Genomic DNA, 23065 nt, shown 5'->3' with positions numbered 1-23065 from the left:
ACCGTGTTAGCCAGGATGGTCTCGATCTCCTGACCTCGTGATCCGCCCGTCTCGGCCTCCCAAAGTGCTGGGATTACAGGCTTGAGCCACCGCGCCCGGCCGAATTTTTTGATTCTTTTGAACAATTTAGATAATGTAAATATTTAATATATAAAGATATGAAAAAGTTCGTTATGTTATTATTTATTTATTTATTTATTTATTTATTTATTTATATTTTGAGATGGAGTCTCACTCTGTTGCCTAGGCTGGAGTGCAGTGGTGCAATCTCGGCTCACTGCAACCTCTGCCTCCCGGGTTCCAGCGATTCTCCTGCCTCAGTCTCCTAAGAAGCTGGGATTACAGGCACACACCACCACGCCTGGCTAATTTTTGTATTTTTAGTAGACATGCGGTTTCACCTTGTTGGTCAGACTGGTCTCGAACTCCTGACCTCGTGATCCTCCTGCTACAGCTTCCCAAAGTGCTGGGACTACAGGTGTGAGCCACCGCACCTGGCCCATTACATTATTTTGTAAAAAGTCAGTGTGACTCTTTTGACAAATTAGAATGGTTTAACAATCTTGGTTAGGCTGGGTGTGGTGGCACATGCCTGTAATCCCAGCACTTTGGGAGCCCAAGGTCAGGAGTTCGAGACCAGCCTGGTCAACATGGTGAAACCCTGTCCTTACTAAAACTACAAAAATTAGCCGAGCATGGTGGCAGACTCCTGTAATCCCAGCTACTTAGAAGGCTGAGGCAGGAGAATCGCTTGAACCGGGAGGCAGAGGTTGCAGTGAGGAAGATCGTGCCACTGCACTCCAGCCTGGGGGGTGACAGAGTAAGACTCTGTCTCAAAAAAAAAAAAAAAAAAAAAAAAGTACAAAAAACCACAGGAAAAGGGGAGCCTACCATTGTGCATACCGCTTCACCAAAACGTGAATTAAGAATATTACAAAGGACTTCCCTGATCTAAATGTGAATACATTTCACTCTTCTGTTTCTAAAGCGGGCTTCAAGATCCTCCAGGCTTTGGCAGAAAATTTGACTTAACTGTTGAAACCTTTGAGCCCAAATATTCTGACCTTATCAATTAATTCCCATGCTGGTGAAGAAGGCAAGGCCACTAACTGGTTGCAAAAGGCAAATTGGAAGGATTTTCAAAGAGACTGAAGCAGGACTGGGCGCAGTGGCTCACGCCTGTAATCCCAGCACTTTAGGGAGGCTGAGGAGGGCGGATCACGAGGTCAAGAGATCGAGACCATCCTGGCGAGCACGGTGAAACCCCGTCTCTACTAAAACTACAAAAAATTAGCCGGGCGTGGTGACGGCCGCCTATAGTTCCATACTCGGGAGGCTCAGGCAGGAGAATGGCGTGAACCCGGCAGGCGGAGCTTGCAGTGAGCTGAGATCGCGCTACTGTACTCCAGCCTGGGCGAGGAGCGAGACTCCATCTCAAAAAACAAAACAAAACAAAAAAAAAAAAAACAGAGACTGAAGCAGAACATGAAATGTTCACATTTTAGCCAAATATCTCCATGTTGCCATTCCCCAGGTCCTTCCTAAAAATGCAAATTGGAGGATAATTCAGCAATGTACTAAAAAGCCAGACAAATCTGTCTTTGCTTACTTAAAATGGTTTGAGAGCCAGGCATGGTAGCTCATGCCTGTAATCCCAGCACTTTGGGAGGCCGAGTCGAGTGGAACACTTGAGGTCATGAGTTCGAGACCAGCCTGCCAACATGGTGAAACCCTGTCTTGACTAAAAATACAAAAATTAGCCAGGTGGCTACTCAGGAGGCTGAAGCAAAAGAATCACTTGAACCTGGGAGGCGGAGGTTGCAGTTAGCTGAGATCCTGCCATTGTAATACAGCCTGGGTGACAGAGGGAGACTCTGTCTCAAAAAGAACAAAAGAAAGAAGAAAAAAATTAGCAGAGTAGTAGAAATATAACGTACATGAGAATGATAATCATGAAGACAATCTGTATTCTAGAATAGTAAGGGAACCTATTCCATTAGGGAGCCGACTGAAAACATCAAATCCCAGTTCACACCCCAGGGTATGATGTCACGTGCCTGTAGTCCCAGATACTCGGGAGGATTAGTAAGGAGGTTTGCTTGAATTCATGAGGTCAAGGCAGAAGTAAATCCTGATCATGCCACTGCAGTCCAGCCTGGGTGACAATGAGACCTTGTCTCAAAAACAAACAAACAAATGAAAAAATCCACAAAACCAAACAACAACAAATTATCCCCTCACTCTGAAATGACAGTGGCAAACATCACTTTGCTATTAGAAAATTAAAACACCCCTTCTTGCTAAAACACTCCCTCTTGCTATCAACCTGCCCTCTCGCTCTAACATGTCTGACCCATGGTTTAAAATGCCCAAAAGCTGATGTACTCAAATTGTAGTACACTTACCTGTTCTGCAACAGCATTTATTTTAGTCTGTAGGAGATCACCATCCATGGCCCTATAAATGTCTAACAGCATGGAATGATGAAGGGACAGAGTCCTTTAGGATATGTATGTATATAGCTCTGAAAAACCCAACATTGGGCGACTTCCCTCAAACTTTTCACTAGGCATGACCACTGTGCTATTTTAGATAGAGATTCTGTGGGGCAAAACCTGAGAATTATCTGCCTGGCTATCAACAAGATAGCTCCTTGCATTTTTGGGGAGTGAACACCTTTGCTTCAAGGGAGTGTTTCCTCCCAGGATTACAAATCTTTCTGTAACTTCAGGAAACATTGCTGATGAAAACCAGGCATGGTGACTCTGGCCTGTAATCCCAGTGACTCGGGGGTTGAGGCAAGAGGATCACTTAAGTCCAGGAGTTCGAGGCTGCAGTGAGCTATGATGGTGCCACTGCTCTCCAGTCTGGGCCACAGGGCCAGACACTGTCTGTGAAAGAAAAAGAAAGAAATACATTGCTGATGAAACTGCGGCCTCTTATGCAGCTCAATAAAAAGCTATTTATTCACTGGCTAAGGTTGTACTAGACAATCACATGACTTTAGATGATATATTTAGCTGAGCAGGGAGATGTATGTGTGGTGGCAAATACCTTTTGTTGCATATATATAAATATTCCCCATGCAGTAGAACCTTCTCTATAAAAAGTCCGTTCAGTTGGTTGTAGGGCCTAGGGCTTATTTTTATTTCTCAATCCTGACAAGGTAAGGCTGGATTAATGAAGATTCTCTGCAGGTGTAAATTTCCCCTACAAAAGACAGTTTTGCAGAGTTAATCCTGTTTGCTGGCTCTCTGACAGCCATCTTAAAATATGCCAAAGAAATACATTCTGGGGTAAAATATTTTGATTTCCTTCATCTATCTACAGCTTCACCATGCTGACAGCCTCCAGTCCAAGCATACCTGAAGCCTTTCTTTTTAAAAAGCTTTCCCACCCTCCTGACTGCCTTCAAGTCTCTGCCAAAACACAAGTCACAGTGACTGACTCCCTGCTATAGCAAGCTCAGAATAAATTGCCTTTGCTTTTTTCCATTTGGTTGGTCTTTGTTTATTTGCAGAAGCTTCCGTGTAGAGTTGACAAGGACTCCATCTTTCACCACACCTTAGTAGTTTCCTCTGAGCCCTTTTCTCTGTTAGTTCTTGGCCTGCCAAGTCCAGTTTTAGAAAAGAATACTGTTGAGTCTAGTTTAGCAGGAGTCCTCCCAACCACTTTTGATAGCTAATCAAGTTCCTCTTAGTAATTTTCCATCCACTGACTTTCTTATCTTACCAGTTGGCTATAATCTTCAACTCCTCCTGCTGTATTTCAGGTTGAGCTCAGTTCTTTGGTGGTCTATCTTGCCTATTGTAGCACATACAATAAAATCTGTCTCATGTTTTTAACAAGTGTCCAGTGTAGTCCCTCAAAAACTACCTTTGCAAAATTATGACAGTAAGAGAAAGCTGACATGGCTGGCCCCATCTTGGTTCTAGCCTCACAGGTTAGCTGGCTTTGCTTACTCCTGTGCAATTTCTCCCAAGCTGTCTTTGGGAAAAATTGAGTTTATAGTTTAAATCAGCAGTCTCCAACCCCCAGGGCCACAGGACAAGTACTGGTCCATGGCCTGTTAGGAACCCAGCCGAACAGCAGGAGGTGAGCTGCAGGCCTTCAAGCATTACCACCTGAGCTCCGCCTCTTGTCAGATCTGCATCAGCATTAGATGCTCATCGGAGCTCGGACCCTATTGGGAACTGCACATGTGAGGGATCCAGATTGCACACTCCTTATGAGACTGTGACTAATGCCTGATGACCTAAGGTGGGACAGTTTCATCCGGAAACCATCCACCACCCCCTTCCATGAAAAAACTGTCTTCTGTGAAACCAGTCCCTGGTGCCAAAAAGGTTGGGGACAGTCAAAAAGGTTGGTGTAAATGATAACCTTGCCCAAAACTAAATTACCTCTGTAAAACTCATGAAAGGCCACCAAGTTAGAAGGATGAAAGAGGCGTGAATTCTACTAAGACGTATGCCTCGTTAAATAATTACCAGCCATTATTCCAGAGGTCGCAAGATTTGCAGCTTCCCCAATTACTGCTGTGAAGAACATCACTATTGTAGAACCTAAGATTGGCCTCTTGAGTTGTCTTTTCAGGCTTTTGCATTTCTGACTACTGGATGGCACCATTTGGCCTGAAAATCAACCAGTCCCTTAGCCCCCACCCAGAAGCTGACTGAATGCAGGAGGGCCATTTTCCACGTCCCTGTGATTTCATCCCCAACAATCAGCACCGCCCAAGCCCTAGCCCCCTCCCCACCAAACTATCTGAAAAACCCATTACCTCCAAGCCTTCAGTGAGATTGATTTGGGTAACAACTCTCTCTCCCACATGTCGTGGCTGGCCTGTGTCAATGAAACTCTTTACTGCAATGCCATGGTCTCCATGAATTGATATTGTGTGTACATTAGGCAGGAAGAACCCATCAGGCGGTTACATCTGCAGGATGGTGCCAGTTCTTTCCACAAAGGCTGGTCAGATACCCAGAAAGTATTTCTCCACTACTGCCTGGACAATGTGTCTCACTGTCAATCTCCAGGGAATGGGGCCTGGATCAAGTATTTAGCATTCAGCAGTTACTACACGGTCACATAATCCCTCATTTTTAATATTTTGCCATGCCTTCCAGTGGCCTAACTGGTCACCATGCCACAGAATCTTTACTTTATGATCTCCAAGGAGAACTCTCCACTCCATGTTTTGTGATTTGAACAATGGAATAGAATCTGATACTGGTGGGATGCGGGAGGTCCCCAGACACTGGGGGAATCTCGACCCCAGCTGTGTTGTCCAGGCTCTTGACACCACCTCAAGAATGAAGTGAAGGATGAGTCAGCAAATAGTGAAAGAAGAGATTTATTGCAAAGCAAAAAGTACGCACTCAAGAAAGGGGAATTTGGGTATACCGGAGAGAGAACAATAGGTTGTGGGGTTTCATCTTGATGGGTTTCTTCAACCAAGGAGTGGAATATTCATGAAAATTACCAGGTAAAAGTGGAAATTTCTCGGAACTGTGGTGCGATCCATTTTTACATCAAATAATGATCTCAGAACCGTCATGGCACTGGTAGGTGCGTGATTTAGTATGTTAATGAGCATATAATGAGGGCCTAGGTAAAACCTACGTCTAATCCAGCCCTACATTGGGTCCAGTCTTAGCCAGCTTGGTCCACACCCTGGTTTTTCAGCGTCTTATCAGCCCATAGCCTCAAGTCATGTAAATCTACTGCCTAAAATTTGTTATCCTGTGACCACCCTATATTATTCCTGTCTCAAATCTACTTCTAAATATTCAAATGGTCTTTGACTTGGCCATTCCAACTTTGCTTACTTCACAGTGTTTGCTGCGTAATATGTAAGAAAAGATGATCCAGGCATTTGTTAAACATCTCAAATAAGATGTATCCCGGGTAGTTGTGTCAAATTTGGATTATTTTGGTTTTGTCTTTGCAGAATATAAAAAACTAACACAAGGTAAGGGCTAAGGTCTGGAGATGGCTGCCCAAGAGATGACAAAGTCCAACACCACGCTTGAGAGTGTCCAACCATCTCTTCTGGGGCAGCACAGTTTTCTACAATCCTGAATTTGGAAAACAAGCAACAAGATTCATGAAACTGGACAACTGTCTTTATAACATTACCAGTGATAAAACCAGTAAGGAAGGCTGGTTTGCAGTCATCCGACCTGCCTCTTTACTTTCATAAATACTGTTTCTCTCTGATAGTAAACGGCTTCCAATTTCAAGCGGAATGCTACATCACAAGGATAAGGATGTGAAGAGAACCGGTTTCTTTTGTAATCCTAAACGTTCCGCACAGGAGTTTTTGCGAATTAAAAGCCATTATTTGAAGAAGGGTGCCCAGGATCCATCTGGCCGCGGAAAGGTTGCTCCGCAACACAGGCTACGGACCTGCTTCTTTGGGAGAGAACAGATGCCGGGACCGGAGGGAAAAAGGGAGAGGCAGACGTCACTTCCCCCTGGCCGCTCCTGCAGCGGATTGGGCGGCTGAGTGGCAGAAAGGCAGACGGGGACTGGGCAGGGCACTGTCGCTGACATCACGGAAAAGGCGACTTCTATGTAGATGAGGCAGCGCAAGGGCTGCTTCTTCGCCACCTGCTGCTTCGGCACGAAGGAGTTTCCATGCTGTGGAGCGGGTTCAGGACCGTTGGTAGGACTTGAGAAGCCCAGCTGTGTGTCAGGGCTAGAAGGGCTCGGGAGTGCGCGTGGCAAGTGACCGTGAGTGAAAAGGGTGAGGCGTATGAGGCTGTGGCGGGGCAGAGGTGTAGGAACTCATACTTACCTGGCAGGGGAGATACCATGATCACGAAGGTGGTTTTCCCAGGGCGAGGCTTATCCATTGCACTCCGGATGTGCTGACCCCTGCGATTTCCCCAAATGTGGGAAACTCGACTGCATAATTTGTGGTAGTGGGGGACTGCGTTCGCGCTTTCCCCTGGCTTTTTGCGTTTAAATAATAGACTGTACAGTAAGGGTTATTTCTTTCGTCTGTTGGTTTGTAGTTTGGGGTAGCTTTCCAAGTGTAGTTTTAACAGTGGATAACTTGGGAATAGGAAATAACATGTCGCTTCTCTACCAGAAGTGATAGGAGCGTCAGCAGTTGTAAGTTGTAACACAAGCTAACTTGAGTGAGGGCCGCACAGCTCTTTCCTTTCTAAGGACCAGCTCTTTGCAGAGATTGGTCCAAAGTCTCCAGTCTCTTGGGTTCTCATTCTCTGTGTTTTTCTAACCCCCAGTCACTTTTTACACAGCCTCTGTTTCTAACGGCAGCTCCCACACGCGTTTGTAGGATTTCTGTGCTATCGGGGAATGTGTTCTCACCTCCTAGAGCCAGGTAGAAACTACGTAGACGGGGGCTGTTCTTTGGGAAGAAAGCAAGGCCTTTGGGGCTCTACTGTCCCCGTTGGGTTGTAGACATAACACGCTTACTTTGCGTAGGGAAACGGCTCTGCCGGTGCCCAGCTGCCCTAGCCCATATTCATCCAGGCCCGCAGGTCAGAACCTGTCTTGGCCGAAATGCGCTGCGATCCTCCCTGAAGTATAAGGCGGGAAGTTTTATGTGGAGCCGGGTCCAGTTTCCTACTAGCTCCTGCCGTTTACCTATCTTGTCTTTCTTCAGACTTTATTTAAGCGACAGCTTCTTGTTTGAGGTCTCGCTTACACATCCTACATCCATTGCCAGGCAACTTTCTAGATAGCACCCCGACCCATCCTTCCCACCTCCAAGCAGCCCTTTCCTATTTCTGGTGCCAGTGTCCTCCCGTGTCCCTCTTTCTTCAGGCCCTCGCTTATCACCTTCATGGGCAGAAACTATTTAGCCCTCTCTCAACCTGCGGTGTACACCTGACACGGGTCAGTACCCTGGCAAATTCCTTAATACCCCTTCTCAAATTGCACTGTAAATGCATCTCTTTTTAACTCCCAGAAGTATCTGAGTGGTTTTGTCCCTGCACTACATGAATTCCACTACAGAAGAAAACCCCAGGGCTAGCGATGGTGGTTCTGAGCATTGTGCCGGCTTCTCCCAGGGTATGTTTTCTGACCTCACCTACTTCTGATCAACTGAGGTCAGGAGTTCGAGATCAACCTGACCAACATGGTGAAACTCCGTCTCTACTAAAAATGCATTAAAAAAAAAAAAAAAGAATAGCCGGGTGTGATGGTCTGTGTCTGTAATCCCAACTACTCAGGAGGCTGAGGCAGGAGAATCCCTTGAACCCGGGAGGCGGAGGTTGCAGTGAGCTGAGATCGCGTCATTGCACCCCAGTCTGGGTGACAGAGCAAGACTCTGTCTAAAAAAAAAAAAAGGAAAAAGAATTAGTCCATCTGAGACACATTATTGGAGACAGTACAATCCTGCATCCAGCAGGCACTTGGTGCAGATCTGAACCCACTGAGCTATTGGCTCTTGTTCCCCATGTTCTATTAAGTATCATGAGCAGAAATTGAGCTCTTTGGCTTTTACCCACTAAGTACGGCTATAGGACAGGACTCTGCCTCTCACACACACATTGTTGCATCATTATTTTTTTGCCATCAGTGTGGGTTTTTGGTTTTGAGGTTATGAAATGAATTTCTGGGGACAATCTCTGTTGGGTCGCGTTGACCCTTGTCCCTGTTGACCATGACAGCTAATCTGGTCTGTGAGACTTTTTTATTGTCTGTTTATTGTCCTGAGAATAATGGTATTTCCTGATACTTGAGACTGCAGCAATGATAAGTTGTTCAGATCTTGTCTTTCCAATGTTTGGTACAAATATTATGGGTCCAATAGTTGTCAATACCTGCAAGAGTGGCATCTCTATTACAAGTGTGATGTTACTATTCAATGTCCCCCCTCCCACCCAACTTCGTTCCATAGGAGCTCTTGGCTTGAACAAATTTACTATATCTAAAAGACATCTTAGTACAGGAAGGAAACTAAATCTGTAGCATGTAAGGAGCAGTTTTCTTTGATTGGTGTATTCAGGTTTCTAACCAGCTGAAAAATTCAAATACATGTCCTTTAAGGATTAAGTTTAAACCACACTACAGAAAGGAGAGAAAAGATTTATATGATCACATACAAGCAATGGAATCAGCACTTTTCACAACTATACAAATCAAATTTAATAATCTCCAGAACATTAAGGAAGTTCAGTCCTTAATGAAAATGAATGAAAAGAAATTATTCACCCACTGTTACATGCCCTAGAAAGAGAATGTTCTGCCCGACTCGAAAGGGTATCACAATATTACTCAGATTTTCAGCAATGAAGGCCCTCCAAGGAGCTAATGATGTTCATATTTTTCAGTTTATTTCCTTCAGTGATAAACATTGTTGATAGATACCATTGCCTCTCTTTTCACCTGAAGTGATGTTACTTAGCACAATTGGTTTCTTGAGAATGCCCCCTAGTTTGGTGGAAGTAATTTTCCTGCTTTATAAATATAGGATATTTTCTCCTGAAACAAATTGCCATACTCTTTCGGTGAAGTGAATAGACAGATTAGGTCTCTAAAATGTTAAAGGAGTCACTGCCCCAATTATCTTAGAAACAATAATAATCACTTATATAAAATTAAAATAAGAAAATTAAGCCAGGTATGGTGGCTCATATCTGCAATCCCAGCACTTTAGGAGGCTGAGGAGGGAGGATCAATTGAGGTTAGGAGTTGGAGACCAGCCTGGGCAACAGAGTGAAACCCCTGTCTCTACAAATTTTTAAGTATTAGCTAAATTTTTAAAGTTGGCAGGGCATGATGATGCGTGACTCTAATCTCAGCTACTAGGGAGACTGAGGCAGGCTGCAGGGAACTATGCTTGTGCCACTGCCCTCCAGCCTGAGTGACAGAGTGAGACTCCCGGCTCAAGCCGGGCATGGCGGCTCACGCCTGTAATCCCAGCACTTTCTGAGAGGCTGAGGGGGGCGGATCACGAGGTCGGGAGTTGGAGACCAGCCTGGCCTATATGGTGAAACCCTGTCTCTACTAAAAATACAAAATTAGCTGGGTATGGTGGCACATGCCTGTAATCTCAGCTACTCGGGAGGCTGAGGCAGGATAATTGCTTGAACCTGGGAGGCAGAGGTTCAGTGAGCCAAGTCGTGCCACTGCACTCCAGCCTGGGCGACAGAGCGAGACTCCGTCTCAAAAAAAAAAAGAAAGAAAAAGAAAAAGAAAGACAATTAAGAATTTGTTGAAAATTGTTTTAGTAGAATGCTAGGTTGCATGTCTTTTTTTTTTTTTTTTTTTTTTTTTGAGACGGAGTCTCGCTCTGTCGCCCAGGCTGGAGTGCAGTGGCACGATCTCGGCTCACTGCAAGCTCCGCCTCCCGGGTTCACGCCATTCTCCTGCCTCAGCCTCCCGAGTAGCTGGGACTACAGGCGCCCACAACGGCGCCCGGCTAATTTTTTGTATTTTTACTAGAGACGGGGTTTCACCGTGGTCTCGATCTCCTGACCTTGTGATCCACCCGCCTTGGCCTCCCAAAGTGCTGGGATTACAGGCGTGAGCCACCGCGCCCGGCCTAGGCTGCATGTCTTGCATCTGTACTCCCAGCAAGTCAACATGCTGAGGCGGAAGGATTGCTTTAGGCCAGCAGTTGGAGACCAGCCTCGGCAACAGGGCAACACGTCGTCTCTAAAAAAATACAAGTGAAGCTGAGCCAGGAGGATTTCCTGAGCCCAGAAGTTCCAATTTGGTCAGCTATGATTGCCCTGCTTCACTCTAGCCTGGATAACAGAGCAAGACCCTGTGCCTTATTTTTTATTTTATATATTTTTTTACTACTTATGCTTATTTATTTATTTGTTTTTGAGACAGCGTCTTGCTCTGTAGCCCAGGCTAGAGTGCAGTGGTGCGATCTGAGCTCACTGCAAGCTCTGCCTCCCAGGTTGAAGCTATTGCCTGCCTCAGCCTCCAGAGTAGCTGGGATTAAAGGCACACGCCACCACGCCCAGCTAATTTTTATATTTTTAGTAGAGATGGGGTTTCATCATGTTAGCCAGGCTGGTCTCAAACTCCTAACCTCCACTGATGCACCTGTCTCGGCCTCCCAAAGTGCTGAGATTACAGGTGTGAGCCACCTCGTCCAGCCTACTTATGCTTGAAATGGAAGGTTTCATTAGGGAAACATTTTCTTGTTGAATTTCTAACATGAAAAAATAATAGAGTTAACTGTAGATTAAATTAATGGTCTCGATAGTTTGTTACAACAAATGAAATGAAGTTGATAGCAAAGAGGAATTTTTTGATTCTTTTTTTTTTTTTTTTTTTTTTGAGACGGAGTCTCGCTCTGTCACCCAGGCTGGAGTGCAGTGGCCGGATCTCAGCTCACTGCAAGCTCCGCCTCCCGGGTTCACGCCATTCTCCGGCCTCAGCCTCCCGAGTAGCTGGGACTACAGGAGCCCGCCACCTCGCCCGGCTAGTTTTTTTTGTATTTCTTAATAGAGACGGGGTTTCACCGTGTTAGCCAGGATGGTCTCGATCTCCTGACCTCGTGATCCGCCCGTCTCGGCCTCCCAAAGTGCTGGGATTACAGGCTTGAGCCACCGCGCCCGGCCGAATTTTTTGATTCTTTTGAACAATTTAGATAATGTAAATATTTAATATATAAAGATATGAAAAAGTTCGTTATGTTATTATTTATTTATTTATTTATTTATTTATTTATTTATATTTTGAGATGGAGTCTCACTCTGTTGCCTAGGCTGGAGTGCAGTGGTGCAATCTCGGCTCACTGCAACCTCTGCCTCCCGGGTTCCAGCGATTCTCCTGCCTCAGTCTCCTAAGAAGCTGGGATTACAGGCACACACCACCACGCCTGGCTAATTTTTGTATTTTTAGTAGACATGCGGTTTCACCTTGTTGGTCAGACTGGTCTCGAACTCCTGACCTCGTGATCCTCCTGCTACAGCTTCCCAAAGTGCTGGGACTACAGGTGTGAGCCACCGCACCTGGCCCATTACATTATTTTGTAAAAAGTCAGTGTGACTCTTTTGACAAATTAGAATGGTTTAACAATCTTGGTTAGGCTGGGTGTGGTGGCACATGCCTGTAATCCCAGCACTTTGGGAGCCCAAGGTCAGGAGTTCGAGACCAGCCTGGTCAACATGGTGAAACCCTGTCCTTACTAAAACTACAAAAATTAGCCGAGCATGGTGGCAGACTCCTGTAATCCCAGCTACTTAGAAGGCTGAGGCAGGAGAATCGCTTGAACCGGGAGGCAGAGGTTGCAGTGAGGAAGATCGTGCCACTGCACTCCAGCCTGGGGGGTGACAGAGTAAGACTCTGTCTCAAAAAAAAAAAAAAAAAAAAAAAAGTACAAAAAACCACAGGAAAAGGGGAGCCTACCATTGTGCATACCGCTTCACCAAAACGTGAATTAAGAATATTACAAAGGACTTCCCTGATCTAAATGTGAATACATTTCACTCTTCTGTTTCTAAAGCGGGCTTCAAGATCCTCCAGGCTTTGGCAGAAAATTTGACTTAACTGTTGAAACCTTTGAGCCCAAATATTCTGACCTTATCAATTAATTCCCATGCTGGTGAAGAAGGCAAGGCCACTAACTGGTTGCAAAAGGCAAATTGGAAGGATTTTCAAAGAGACTGAAGCAGGACTGGGCGCAGTGGCTCACGCCTGTAATCCCAGCACTTTAGGGAGGCTGAGGAGGGCGGATCACGAGGTCAAGAGATCGAGACCATCCTGGCGAGCACGGTGAAACCCCGTCTCTACTAAAACTACAAAAAATTAGCCGGGCGTGGTGACGGCCGCCTATAGTTCCATACTCGGGAGGCTCAGGCAGGAGAATGGCGTGAACCCGGCAGGCGGAGCTTGCAGTGAGCTGAGATCGCGCTACTGTACTCCAGCCTGGGCGAGGAGCGAGACTCCATCTCAAAAAACAAAACAAAACAAAAAAAAAAAAAACAGAGACTGAAGCAGAACATGAAATGTTCACATTTTAGCCAAATATCTCCATGTTGCCATTCCCCAGGTCCTTCCTAAAAATGCAAATTGGAGGATAATTCAGCAATGTACTAAAAAGCCAGACAAATCTGTCTTTGCTTACTTAAAATGGTTTGAGAGCCAGGCATGGTAGCTCATGCCTGTAATCCCAGCACTTTGGGAGGCCGAGTCGAGTGGAACACTTGAGGTCATGAGTTCGAGACCAGCCTGCCAACATGGTGAAACCCTGTCTTGACTAAAAATACAAAAATTAGCCAGGTGGCTACTCAGGAGGCTGAAGCAAAAGAATCACTTGAACCTGGGAGGCGGAGGTTGCAGTTAGCTGAGATCCTGCCATTGTAATACAGCCTGGGTGACAGAGGGAGACTCTGTCTCAAAAAGAACAAAAGAAAGAAGAAAAAAATTAGCAGAGTAGTAGAAATATAACGTACATGAGAATGATAATCATGAAGACAATCTGTATTCTAGAATAGTAAGGGAACCTATTCCATTAGGGAGCCGACTGAAAACATCAAATCCCAGTTCACACCCCAGGGTATGATGTCACGTGCCTGTAGTCCCAGATACTCGGGAGGATTAGTAAGGAGGTTTGCTTGAATTCATGAGGTCAAGGCAGAAGTAAATCCTGATCATGCCACTGCAGTCCAGCCTGGGTGACAATGAGACCTTGTCTCAAAAACAAACAAACAAATGAAAAAATCCACAAAACCAAACAACAACAAATTATCCCCTCACTCTGAAATGACAGTGGCAAACATCACTTTGCTATTAGAAAATTAAAACACCCCTTCTTGCTAAAACACTCCCTCTTGCTATCAACCTGCCCTCTCGCTCTAACATGTCTGACCCATGGTTTAAAATGCCCAAAAGCTGATGTACTCAAATTGTAGTACACTTACCTGTTCTGCAACAGCATTTATTTTAGTCTGTAGGAGATCACCATCCATGGCCCTATAAATGTCTAACAGCATGGAATGATGAAGGGACAGAGTCCTTTAGGATATGTATGTATATAGCTCTGAAAAACCCAACATTGGGCGACTTCCCTCAAACTTTTCACTAGGCATGACCACTGTGCTATTTTAGATAGAGATTCTGTGGGGCAAAACCTGAGAATTATCTGCCTGGCTATCAACAAGATAGCTCCTTGCATTTTTGGGGAGTGAACACCTTTGCTTCAAGGGAGTGTTTCCTCCCAGGATTACAAATCTTTCTGTAACTTCAGGAAACATTGCTGATGAAAACCAGGCATGGTGACTCTGGCCTGTAATCCCAGTGACTCGGGGGTTGAGGCAAGAGGATCACTTAAGTCCAGGAGTTCGAGGCTGCAGTGAGCTATGATGGTGCCACTGCTCTCCAGTCTGGGCCACAGGGCCAGACACTGTCTGTGAAAGAAAAAGAAAGAAATACATTGCTGATGAAACTGCGGCCTCTTATGCAGCTCAATAAAAAGCTATTTATTCACTGGCTAAGGTTGTACTAGACAATCACATGACTTTAGATGATATATTTAGCTGAGCAGGGAGATGTATGTGTGGTGGCAAATACCTTTTGTTGCATATATATAAATATTCCCCATGCAGTAGAACCTTCTCTATAAAAAGTCCGTTCAGTTGGTTGTAGGGCCTAGGGCTTATTTTTATTTCTCAATCCTGACAAGGTAAGGCTGGATTAATGAAGATTCTCTGCAGGTGTAAATTTCCCCTACAAAAGACAGTTTTGCAGAGTTAATCCTGTTTGCTGGCTCTCTGACAGCCATCTTAAAATATGCCAAAGAAATACATTCTGGGGTAAAATATTTTGATTTCCTTCATCTATCTACAGCTTCACCATGCTGACAGCCTCCAGTCCAAGCATACCTGAAGCCTTTCTTTTTAAAAAGCTTTCCCACCCTCCTGACTGCCTTCAAGTCTCTGCCAAAACACAAGTCACAGTGACTGACTCCCTGCTATAGCAAGCTCAGAATAAATTGCCTTTGCTTTTTTCCATTTGGTTGGTCTTTGTTTATTTGCAGAAGCTTCCGTGTAGAGTTGACAAGGACTCCATCTTTCACCACACCTTAGTAGTTTCCTCTGAGCCCTTTTCTCTGTTAGTTCTTGGCCTGCCAAGTCCAGTTTTAGAAAAGAATACTGTTGAGTCTAGTTTAGCAGGAGTCCTCCCAACCACTTTTGATAGCTAATCAAGTTCCTCTTAGTAATTTTCCATCCACTGACTTTCTTATCTTACCAGTTGGCTATAATCTTCAACTCCTCCTGCTGTATTTCAGGTTGAGCTCAGTTCTTTGGTGGTCTATCTTGCCTATTGTAGCACATACAATAAAATCTGTCTCATGTTTTTAACAAGTGTCCAGTGTAGTCCCTCAAAAACTACCTTTGCAAAATTATGACAGTAAGAGAAAGCTGACATGGCTGGCCCCATCTTGGTTCTAGCCTCACAGGTTAGCTGGCTTTGCTTACTCCTGTGCAATTTCTCCCAAGCTGTCTTTGGGAAAAATTGAGTTTATAGTTTAAATCAGCAGTCTCCAACCCCCAGGGCCACAGGACAAGTACTGGTCCATGGCCTGTTAGGAACCCAGCCGAACAGCAGGAGGTGAGCTGCAGGCCTTCAAGCATTACCACCTGAGCTCCGCCTCTTGTCAGATCTGCATCAGCATTAGATGCTCATCGGAGCTCGGACCCTATTGGGAACTGCACATGTGAGGGATCCAGATTGCACACTCCTTATGAGACTGTGACTAATGCCTGATGACCTAAGGTGGGACAGTTTCATCCGGAAACCATCCACCACCCCCTTCCATGAAAAAACTGTCTTCTGTGAAACCAGTCCCTGGTGCCAAAAAGGTTGGGGACAGTCAAAAAGGTTGGTGTAAATGATAACCTTGCCCAAAACTAAATTACCTCTGTAAAACTCATGAAAGGCCACCAAGTTAGAAGGATGAAAGAGGCGTGAATTCTACTAAGACGTATGCCTCGTTAAATAATTACCAGCCATTATTCCAGAGGTCGCAAGATTTGCAGCTTCCCCAATTACTGCTGTGAAGAACATCACTATTGTAGAACCTAAGATTGGCCTCTTGAGTTGTCTTTTCAGGCTTTTGCATTTCTGACTACTGGATGGCACCATTTGGCCTGAAAATCAACCAGTCCCTTAGCCCCCACCCAGAAGCTGACTGAATGCAGGAGGGCCATTTTCCACGTCCCTGTGATTTCATCCCCAACAATCAGCACCGCCCAAGCCCTAGCCCCCTCCCCACCAAACTATCTGAAAAACCCATTACCTCCAAGCCTTCAGTGAGATTGATTTGGGTAACAACTCTCTCTCCCACATGTCGTGGCTGGCCTGTGTCAATGAAACTCTTTACTGCAATGCCATGGTCTCCATGAATTGATATTGTGTGTACATTAGGCAGGAAGAACCCATCAGGCGGTTACATCTGCAGGATGGTGCCAGTTCTTTCCACAAAGGCTGGTCAGATACCCAGAAAGTATTTCTCCACTACTGCCTGGACAATGTGTCTCACTGTCAATCTCCAGGGAATGGGGCCTGGATCAAGTATTTAGCATTCAGCAGTTACTACACGGTCACATAATCCCTCATTTTTAATATTTTGCCATGCCTTCCAGTGGCCTAACTGGTCACCATGCCACAGAATCTTTACTTTATGATCTCCAAGGAGAACTCTCCACTCCATGTTTTGTGATTTGAACAATGGAATAGAATCTGATACTGGTGGGATGCGGGAGGTCCCCAGACACTGGGGGAATCTCGACCCCAGCTGTGTTGTCCAGGCTCTTGACACCACCTCAAGAATGAAGTGAAGGATGAGTCAGCAAATAGTGAAAGAAGAGATTTATTGCAAAGCAAAAAGTACGCACTCAAGAAAGGGGAATTTGGGTATACCGGAGAGAGAACAATAGGTTGTGGGGTTTCATCTTGATGGGTTTCTTCAACCAAGGAGTGGAATATTCATGAAAATTACCAGGTAAAAGTGGAAATTTCTCGGAACTGTGGTGCGATCCATTTTTACATCAAATAATGATCTCAGAACCGTCATGGCACTGGTAGGTGCGTGATTTAGTATGTTAATGAGCATATAATGAGGGCCTAGGTAAAACCTACGTCTAATCCAGCCCTACATTGGGTCCAGTCTTAGCCAGCTTGGTCCACACCCTGGTTTTTCAGCGTCTTATCAGCCCATAGCCTCAAGTCATGTAAATCTACTGCCTAAAATTTGTTATCCTGTGACCACCCTATATTATTCCTGTCTCAAATCTACTTCTAAATATTCAAATGGTCTTTGACTTGGCCATTCCAACTTTGCTTACTTCACAGTGTTTGCTGCGTAATATGTAAGAAAAGATGATCCAGGCATTTGTTAAACATCTCAAATAAGATGTATCCCGGGTAGTTGTGTCAAATTTGGATTATTTTGGTTTTGTCTTTGCAGAATATAAAAAACTAACACAAGGTAAGGGCTAAGGTCTGGAGATGGCTGCCCAAGAGATGACAAAGTCCAACACCACGCTTGAGAGTGTCCAACCATCTCTTCTGGGGCAGCACAGTTTTCTACAATCCTGAATTTGGAAAACAAGCAACAAGATTCATGAAACTGGACAACTGTCTTTATAACATTACCAGTGATAAAACCAGTAAGGAAGGCTGGTTTGCAGTCATCCGACCTGCCTCTTTACTTTCATAAATACTGTTTCTCTCTGATAGTAAACGGCTTCCAATTTCAAGCGGAATGCTACATCACAAGGATAAGGATGTGAAGAGAACCGGTTTCTTTTGTAATCCTAAACGTTCCGCACAGGAGTTTTTGCGAATTAAAAGCCATTATTTGAAGAAGGGTGCCCAGGATCCATCTGGCCGCGGAAAGGTTGCTCCGCAACACAGGCTACGGACCTGCTTCTTTGGGAGAGAACAGATGCCGGGACCGGAGGGAAAAAGGGAGAGGCAGACGTCACTTCCCCCTGGCCGCTCCTGCAGCGGATTGGGCGGCTGAGTGGCAGAAAGGCAGACGGGGACTGGGCAGGGCACTGTCGCTGACATCACGGAAAAGGCGACTTCTATGTAGATGAGGCAGCGCAAGGGCTGCTTCTTCGCCACCTGCTGCTTCGGCACGAAGGAGTTTCCATGCTGTGGAGCGGGTTCAGGACCGTTGGTAGGACTTGAGAAGCCCAGCTGTGTGTCAGGGCTAGAAGGGCTCGGGAGTGCGCGTGGCAAGTGACCGTGAGTGAAAAGGGTGAGGCGTATGAGGCTGTGGCGGGGCAGAGGTGTAGGAACTCATACTTACCTGGCAGGGGAGATACCATGATCACGAAGGTGGTTTTCCCAGGGCGAGGCTTATCCATTGCACTCCGGATGTGCTGACCCCTGCGATTTCCCCAAATGTGGGAAACTCGACTGCATAATTTGTGGTAGTGGGGGACTGCGTTCGCGCTTTCCCCTGGCTTTTTGCGTTTAAATAATAGACTGTACAGTAAGGGTTATTTCTTTCGTCTGTTGGTTTGTAGTTTGGGGTAGCTTTCCAAGTGTAGTTTTAACAGTGGATAACTTGGGAATAGGAAATAACATGTCGCTTCTCTACCAGAAGTGATAGGAGCGTCAGCAGTTGTAAGTTGTAACACAAGCTAACTTGAGTGAGGGCCGCACAGCTCTTTCCTTTCTAAGGACCAGCTCTTTGCAGAGATTGGTCCAAAGTCTCCAGTCTCTTGGGTTCTCATTCTCTGTGTTTTTCTAACCCCCAGTCACTTTTTACACAGCCTCTGTTTCTAACGGCAGCTCCCACACGCGTTTGTAGGATTTCTGTGCTATCGGGGAATGTGTTCTCACCTCCTAGAGCCAGGTAGAAACTACGTAGACGGGGGCTGTTCTTTGGGAAGAAAGCAAGGCCTTTGGGGCTCTACTGTCCCCGTTGGGTTGTAGACATAACACGCTTACTTTGCGTAGGGAAACGGCTCTGCCGGTGCCCAGCTGCCCTAGCCCATATTCATCCAGGCCCGCAGGTCAGAACCTGTCTTGGCCGAAATGCGCTGCGATCCTCCCTGAAGTATAAGGCGGGAAGTTTTATGTGGAGCCGGGTCCAGTTTCCTACTAGCTCCTGCCGTTTACCTATCTTGTCTTTCTTCAGACTTTATTTAAGCGACAGCTTCTTGTTTGAGGTCTCGCTTACACATCCTACATCCATTGCCAGGCAACTTTCTAGATAGCACCCCGACCCATCCTTCCCACCTCCAAGCAGCCCTTTCCTATTTCTGGTGCCAGTGTCCTCCCGTGTCCCTCTTTCTTCAGGCCCTCGCTTATCACCTTCATGGGCAGAAACTATTTAGCCCTCTCTCAACCTGCGGTGTACACCTGACACGGGTCAGTACCCTGGCAAATTCCTTAATACCCCTTCTCAAATTGCACTGTAAATGCATCTCTTTTTAACTCCCAGAAGTATCTGAGTGGTTTTGTCCCTGCACTACATGAATTCCACTACAGAAGAAAACCCCAGGGCTAGCGATGGTGGTTCTGAGCATTGTGCCGGCTTCTCCCAGGGTATGTTTTCTGACCTCACCTACTTCTGATCAACTGAGGTCAGGAGTTCGAGATCAACCTGACCAACATGGTGAAACTCCGTCTCTACTAAAAATGCATTAAAAAAAAAAAAAAAGAATAGCCGGGTGTGATGGTCTGTGTCTGTAATCCCAACTACTCAGGAGGCTGAGGCAGGAGAATCCCTTGAACCCGGGAGGCGGAGGTTGCAGTGAGCTGAGATCGCGTCATTGCACCCCAGTCTGGGTGACAGAGCAAGACTCTGTCTAAAAAAAAAAAAAGGAAAAAGAATTAGTCCATCTGAGACACATTATTGGAGACAGTACAATCCTGCATCCAGCAGGCACTTGGTGCAGATCTGAACCCACTGAGCTATTGGCTCTTGTTCCCCATGTTCTATTAAGTATCATGAGCAGAAATTGAGCTCTTTGGCTTTTACCCACTAAGTACGGCTATAGGACAGGACTCTGCCTCTCACACACACATTGTTGCATCATTATTTTTTTGCCATCAGTGTGGGTTTTTGGTTTTGAGGTTATGAAATGAATTTCTGGGGACAATCTCTGTTGGGTCGCGTTGACCCTTGTCCCTGTTGACCATGACAGCTAATCTGGTCTGTGAGTCTTTTTTATTGCCCCTTTATTGTCCTGAGAATAATGGTATTTCCTGATACTTGAGACTGCAGCAATGATAAGTTGTTCAGATCTTGTCTTTCCAATGTTTGGTAAAAATATTATGGGTCCAATAGTTGTCAATACCTGCAAGAGTGGCATCTCTATTACAAGTGTGATGTTACTATTCAATGTCCCCCCTCCCACCCAACTTCGTTCCATAGGAGCTCTTGGCTTGAACAAATTTACTATATCTAAAAGACATCTTAGTACAGGAAGGAAACTAAATCTGTAGCATGTAAGGAGCAGTTTTCTTTGATTGGTGTATTCAGGTTTCTAACCAGCTGAAAAATTCAAATACATGTCCTTTAAGGATTAAGTTTAAACCACACTACAGAAAGGAGAGAAAAGATTTATATGATCACATACAAGCAATGGAATCAGCACTTTTCACAACTATACAAATCAAATTTAACAATCTCCAGAACATTAAGGAAGTTCAGTCCTTAATGAAAATGAATGAAAAGAAATTATTCACCCACTGTTACATCCCTAGAAAGAGAATGTTCTGCCCAACTCGAAAGGGTATCACAATATTACTCAGATTTTCAGCAATGAAGGCCCTCCAAGGAGCTAATGATGTTCATATTTTTCAGTTTATTTCCTTCAGTGATAAACATTGTTGATAGATACCATTGCCTCTCTTTTCACCTGAAGTGATGTTACTTAGCACAATTGGTTTCTTGAGAATGCCCCCTAGTTTGGTGGAAGTAATTTTCCTGCTTTATAAATATAGGATATTTTCTTTTTTTTTTTTTTTTTTTTTTTTGAGACAGAGTCTTGCTCTGTCGCCCAGGCTGGAGTGCAGTGGCACGATCTCGGCTCACTGAAAGCTCCACCTCCCGGGTTCACGCCATTCTCCTGCCTCAGCCTCCCGAGTAGCTGGGACTACAGGCGCCCACAACGGCGCCCGGCTAATTTTTTGTATTTTTAGTAGAGACGGGGTTTCACCGTGGTCTCGATCTCCTGACCTTGTGATCCACCCGCCTCGGCCTCCCAAAGTGCTGGGATTACAGGCATGAGCCACCGCGCCCGGCCTAGGCTGCATGTCTTGCATCTGTACTCCCAGCAAGTCAACATGCTGAGGCGGAAGGATTGCTTTAGGCCAGCAGTTGGAGACCAGCCTCGGCAACAGGGCAACACGTCGTCTCTAAAAAAATACAAGTGAAGCTGAGCCAGGAGGATTTCCTGAGCCCAGAAGTTCCAATTTGGTCAGCTATGATTGCCCTGCTTCACTCTAGCCTGGATAACAGAGCAAGACCCTGTGCCTTATTTTTTATTTTATATATTTTTTTACTACTTATGCTTATTTATTTATTTGTTTTTGAGACAGCGTCTTGCTCTGTAGCCCAGGCTAGAGTGCAGTGGTGCGATCTGAGCTCACTGCAAGCTCTGCCTCCCAGGTTGAAGCTATTGCCTGCCTCAGCCTCCAGAGTAGCTGGGATTAAAGGCACACGCCACCACGCCCAGCTAATTTTTATATTTTTAGTAGAGATGGGGTTTCATCATGTTAGCCAGGCTGGTCTCAAACTCCTAACCTCCACTGATGCACCTGTCTCGGCCTCCCAAAGTGCTGAGATTACAGGTGTGAGCCACCTCGTCCAGCCTACTTATGCTTGAAATGGAAGGTTTCATTAGGGAAACATTTTCTTGTTGAATTTCTAACATGAAAAAATAATAGAGTTAGCTGTAGATTAAATTAATGGTCTCGATAGTTTGTTACAACAAATGAAATGAAGTTGATAGCAAAGAGGAATTTTTTGATTCTTTTGAACAATTTAGATAATGTAAATATTTAATATATAAAGATATGAAAAAGTTCGTTATGTTATTATTTATTTATTTATTTATTTATTTATATTTTGAGATGGAGTCTCACTCTGTTGCCTAGGCTGGAGTGCAGTGGTGCAATCTCGGCTCACTGCAACTTCTGCCTCCCGGGTTCCAGCGATTCTCCTGCCTCAGCCTCCTAAGAAGCTGGGATTACAGGCACACACCACCACGCCTGGCTAATTTTTGTATTTTTAGTAGACATGCGGTTTCACCTTGTTGGTCAGACTGGTCTCGAACTCCTGACCTCGTGATCCTCCTGCTACAGCTTCCCAAAGTGCTGGGACTACAGGTGTGAGCCACCGCACCTGGCCCATTACATTATTTTGTAAAAAGTCAGTGTGACTCTTTTGACAAATTAGAATGGTTTAACAATCTTGGTTAGGCTGGGTGTGGTGGCACATGCCTGTAATCCCAGCACTTTGGGAGCCCAAGGTCAGGAGTTCGAGACCAGCCTGGTCAACATGGTGAAACCCTGTCCTTACTAAAACTACAAAAATTAGCCGAGCATGGTGGCAGACTCCTGTAATCCCAGCTACTTAGAAGGCTGAGGCAGGAGAATCGCTTGAACCGGGAGGCAGAGGTTGCAGTGAGGAAGATCGTGCCACTGCACTCCAGCCTGGGGGGTGACAGAGTAAGACTCTGTCTCAAAAAAAAAAAAAAAAAAGTACAAAAAACCACAGGAAGAGGGGAGCCTACCATTGTGCATACCGCTTCACCAAAACGTGAATTAAGAATATTACAAAGGACTTCCCTGATCTAAATGTAAATACATTTCACTCTTCTGTTTCTAAAGCGGGCTCCAAGATCCTCCAGGCTTCGGCAGAAAATTTGACTTAACTGTTGAAACCTTTGAGCCCAAATATTCTGACCTTATCAATTAATTCCCATGCTGGTGAAGAAGGCAAGGCCACTAACTGGTTGCAAAAGGCAAATTGGAAGGATTTTCAAAGAGACTGAAGCAGGACTGGGCGCAGTGGCTCACGCCTGTAATCCCAGCACTTTAGGGAGGCTGAGGAGGGCGGATCACGAGGTCAAGAGATCGAGACCATCCT

General features: G+C 45.3%; 1 long non-coding RNA gene and 2 other non-coding genes across 3 annotated transcripts; all 3 read left to right on the top strand.

The window, feature by feature from the left end:
* The first annotated feature begins 107 nt into the window (after positions 1-107).
* LOC144335914 (uncharacterized) lies at positions 108-18422 on the top strand. The gene is made up of 2 exons (XR_013407171.1): positions 108-6670; positions 17417-18422. It is a non-coding gene; the product is annotated as an uncharacterized LOC144335914 (long non-coding RNA).
* On the top strand, positions 6795-6958 carry LOC114674668 (U1 spliceosomal RNA). Its single transcript, XR_003725790.2, has one exon. It is a non-coding gene; the product is annotated as a U1 spliceosomal RNA (small nuclear RNA).
* Positions 18258-18421, top strand: LOC114674669 (U1 spliceosomal RNA). The gene has a single exon (XR_003725792.2). It is a non-coding gene; the product is annotated as a U1 spliceosomal RNA (small nuclear RNA).
* Positions 18423-23065: the final 4643 nt, after the last annotated feature.

This window comes from Macaca mulatta, chromosome 1 (assembly GCF_049350105.2).
Source record: "Macaca mulatta isolate MMU2019108-1 chromosome 1, T2T-MMU8v2.0, whole genome shotgun sequence".
Taxonomy (NCBI): Eukaryota; Metazoa; Chordata; class Mammalia; order Primates; family Cercopithecidae; genus Macaca; species Macaca mulatta.
Note: the sequence above shows the minus strand (reverse complement) of the source record. Positions and strands in the feature narration are given on the sequence as shown.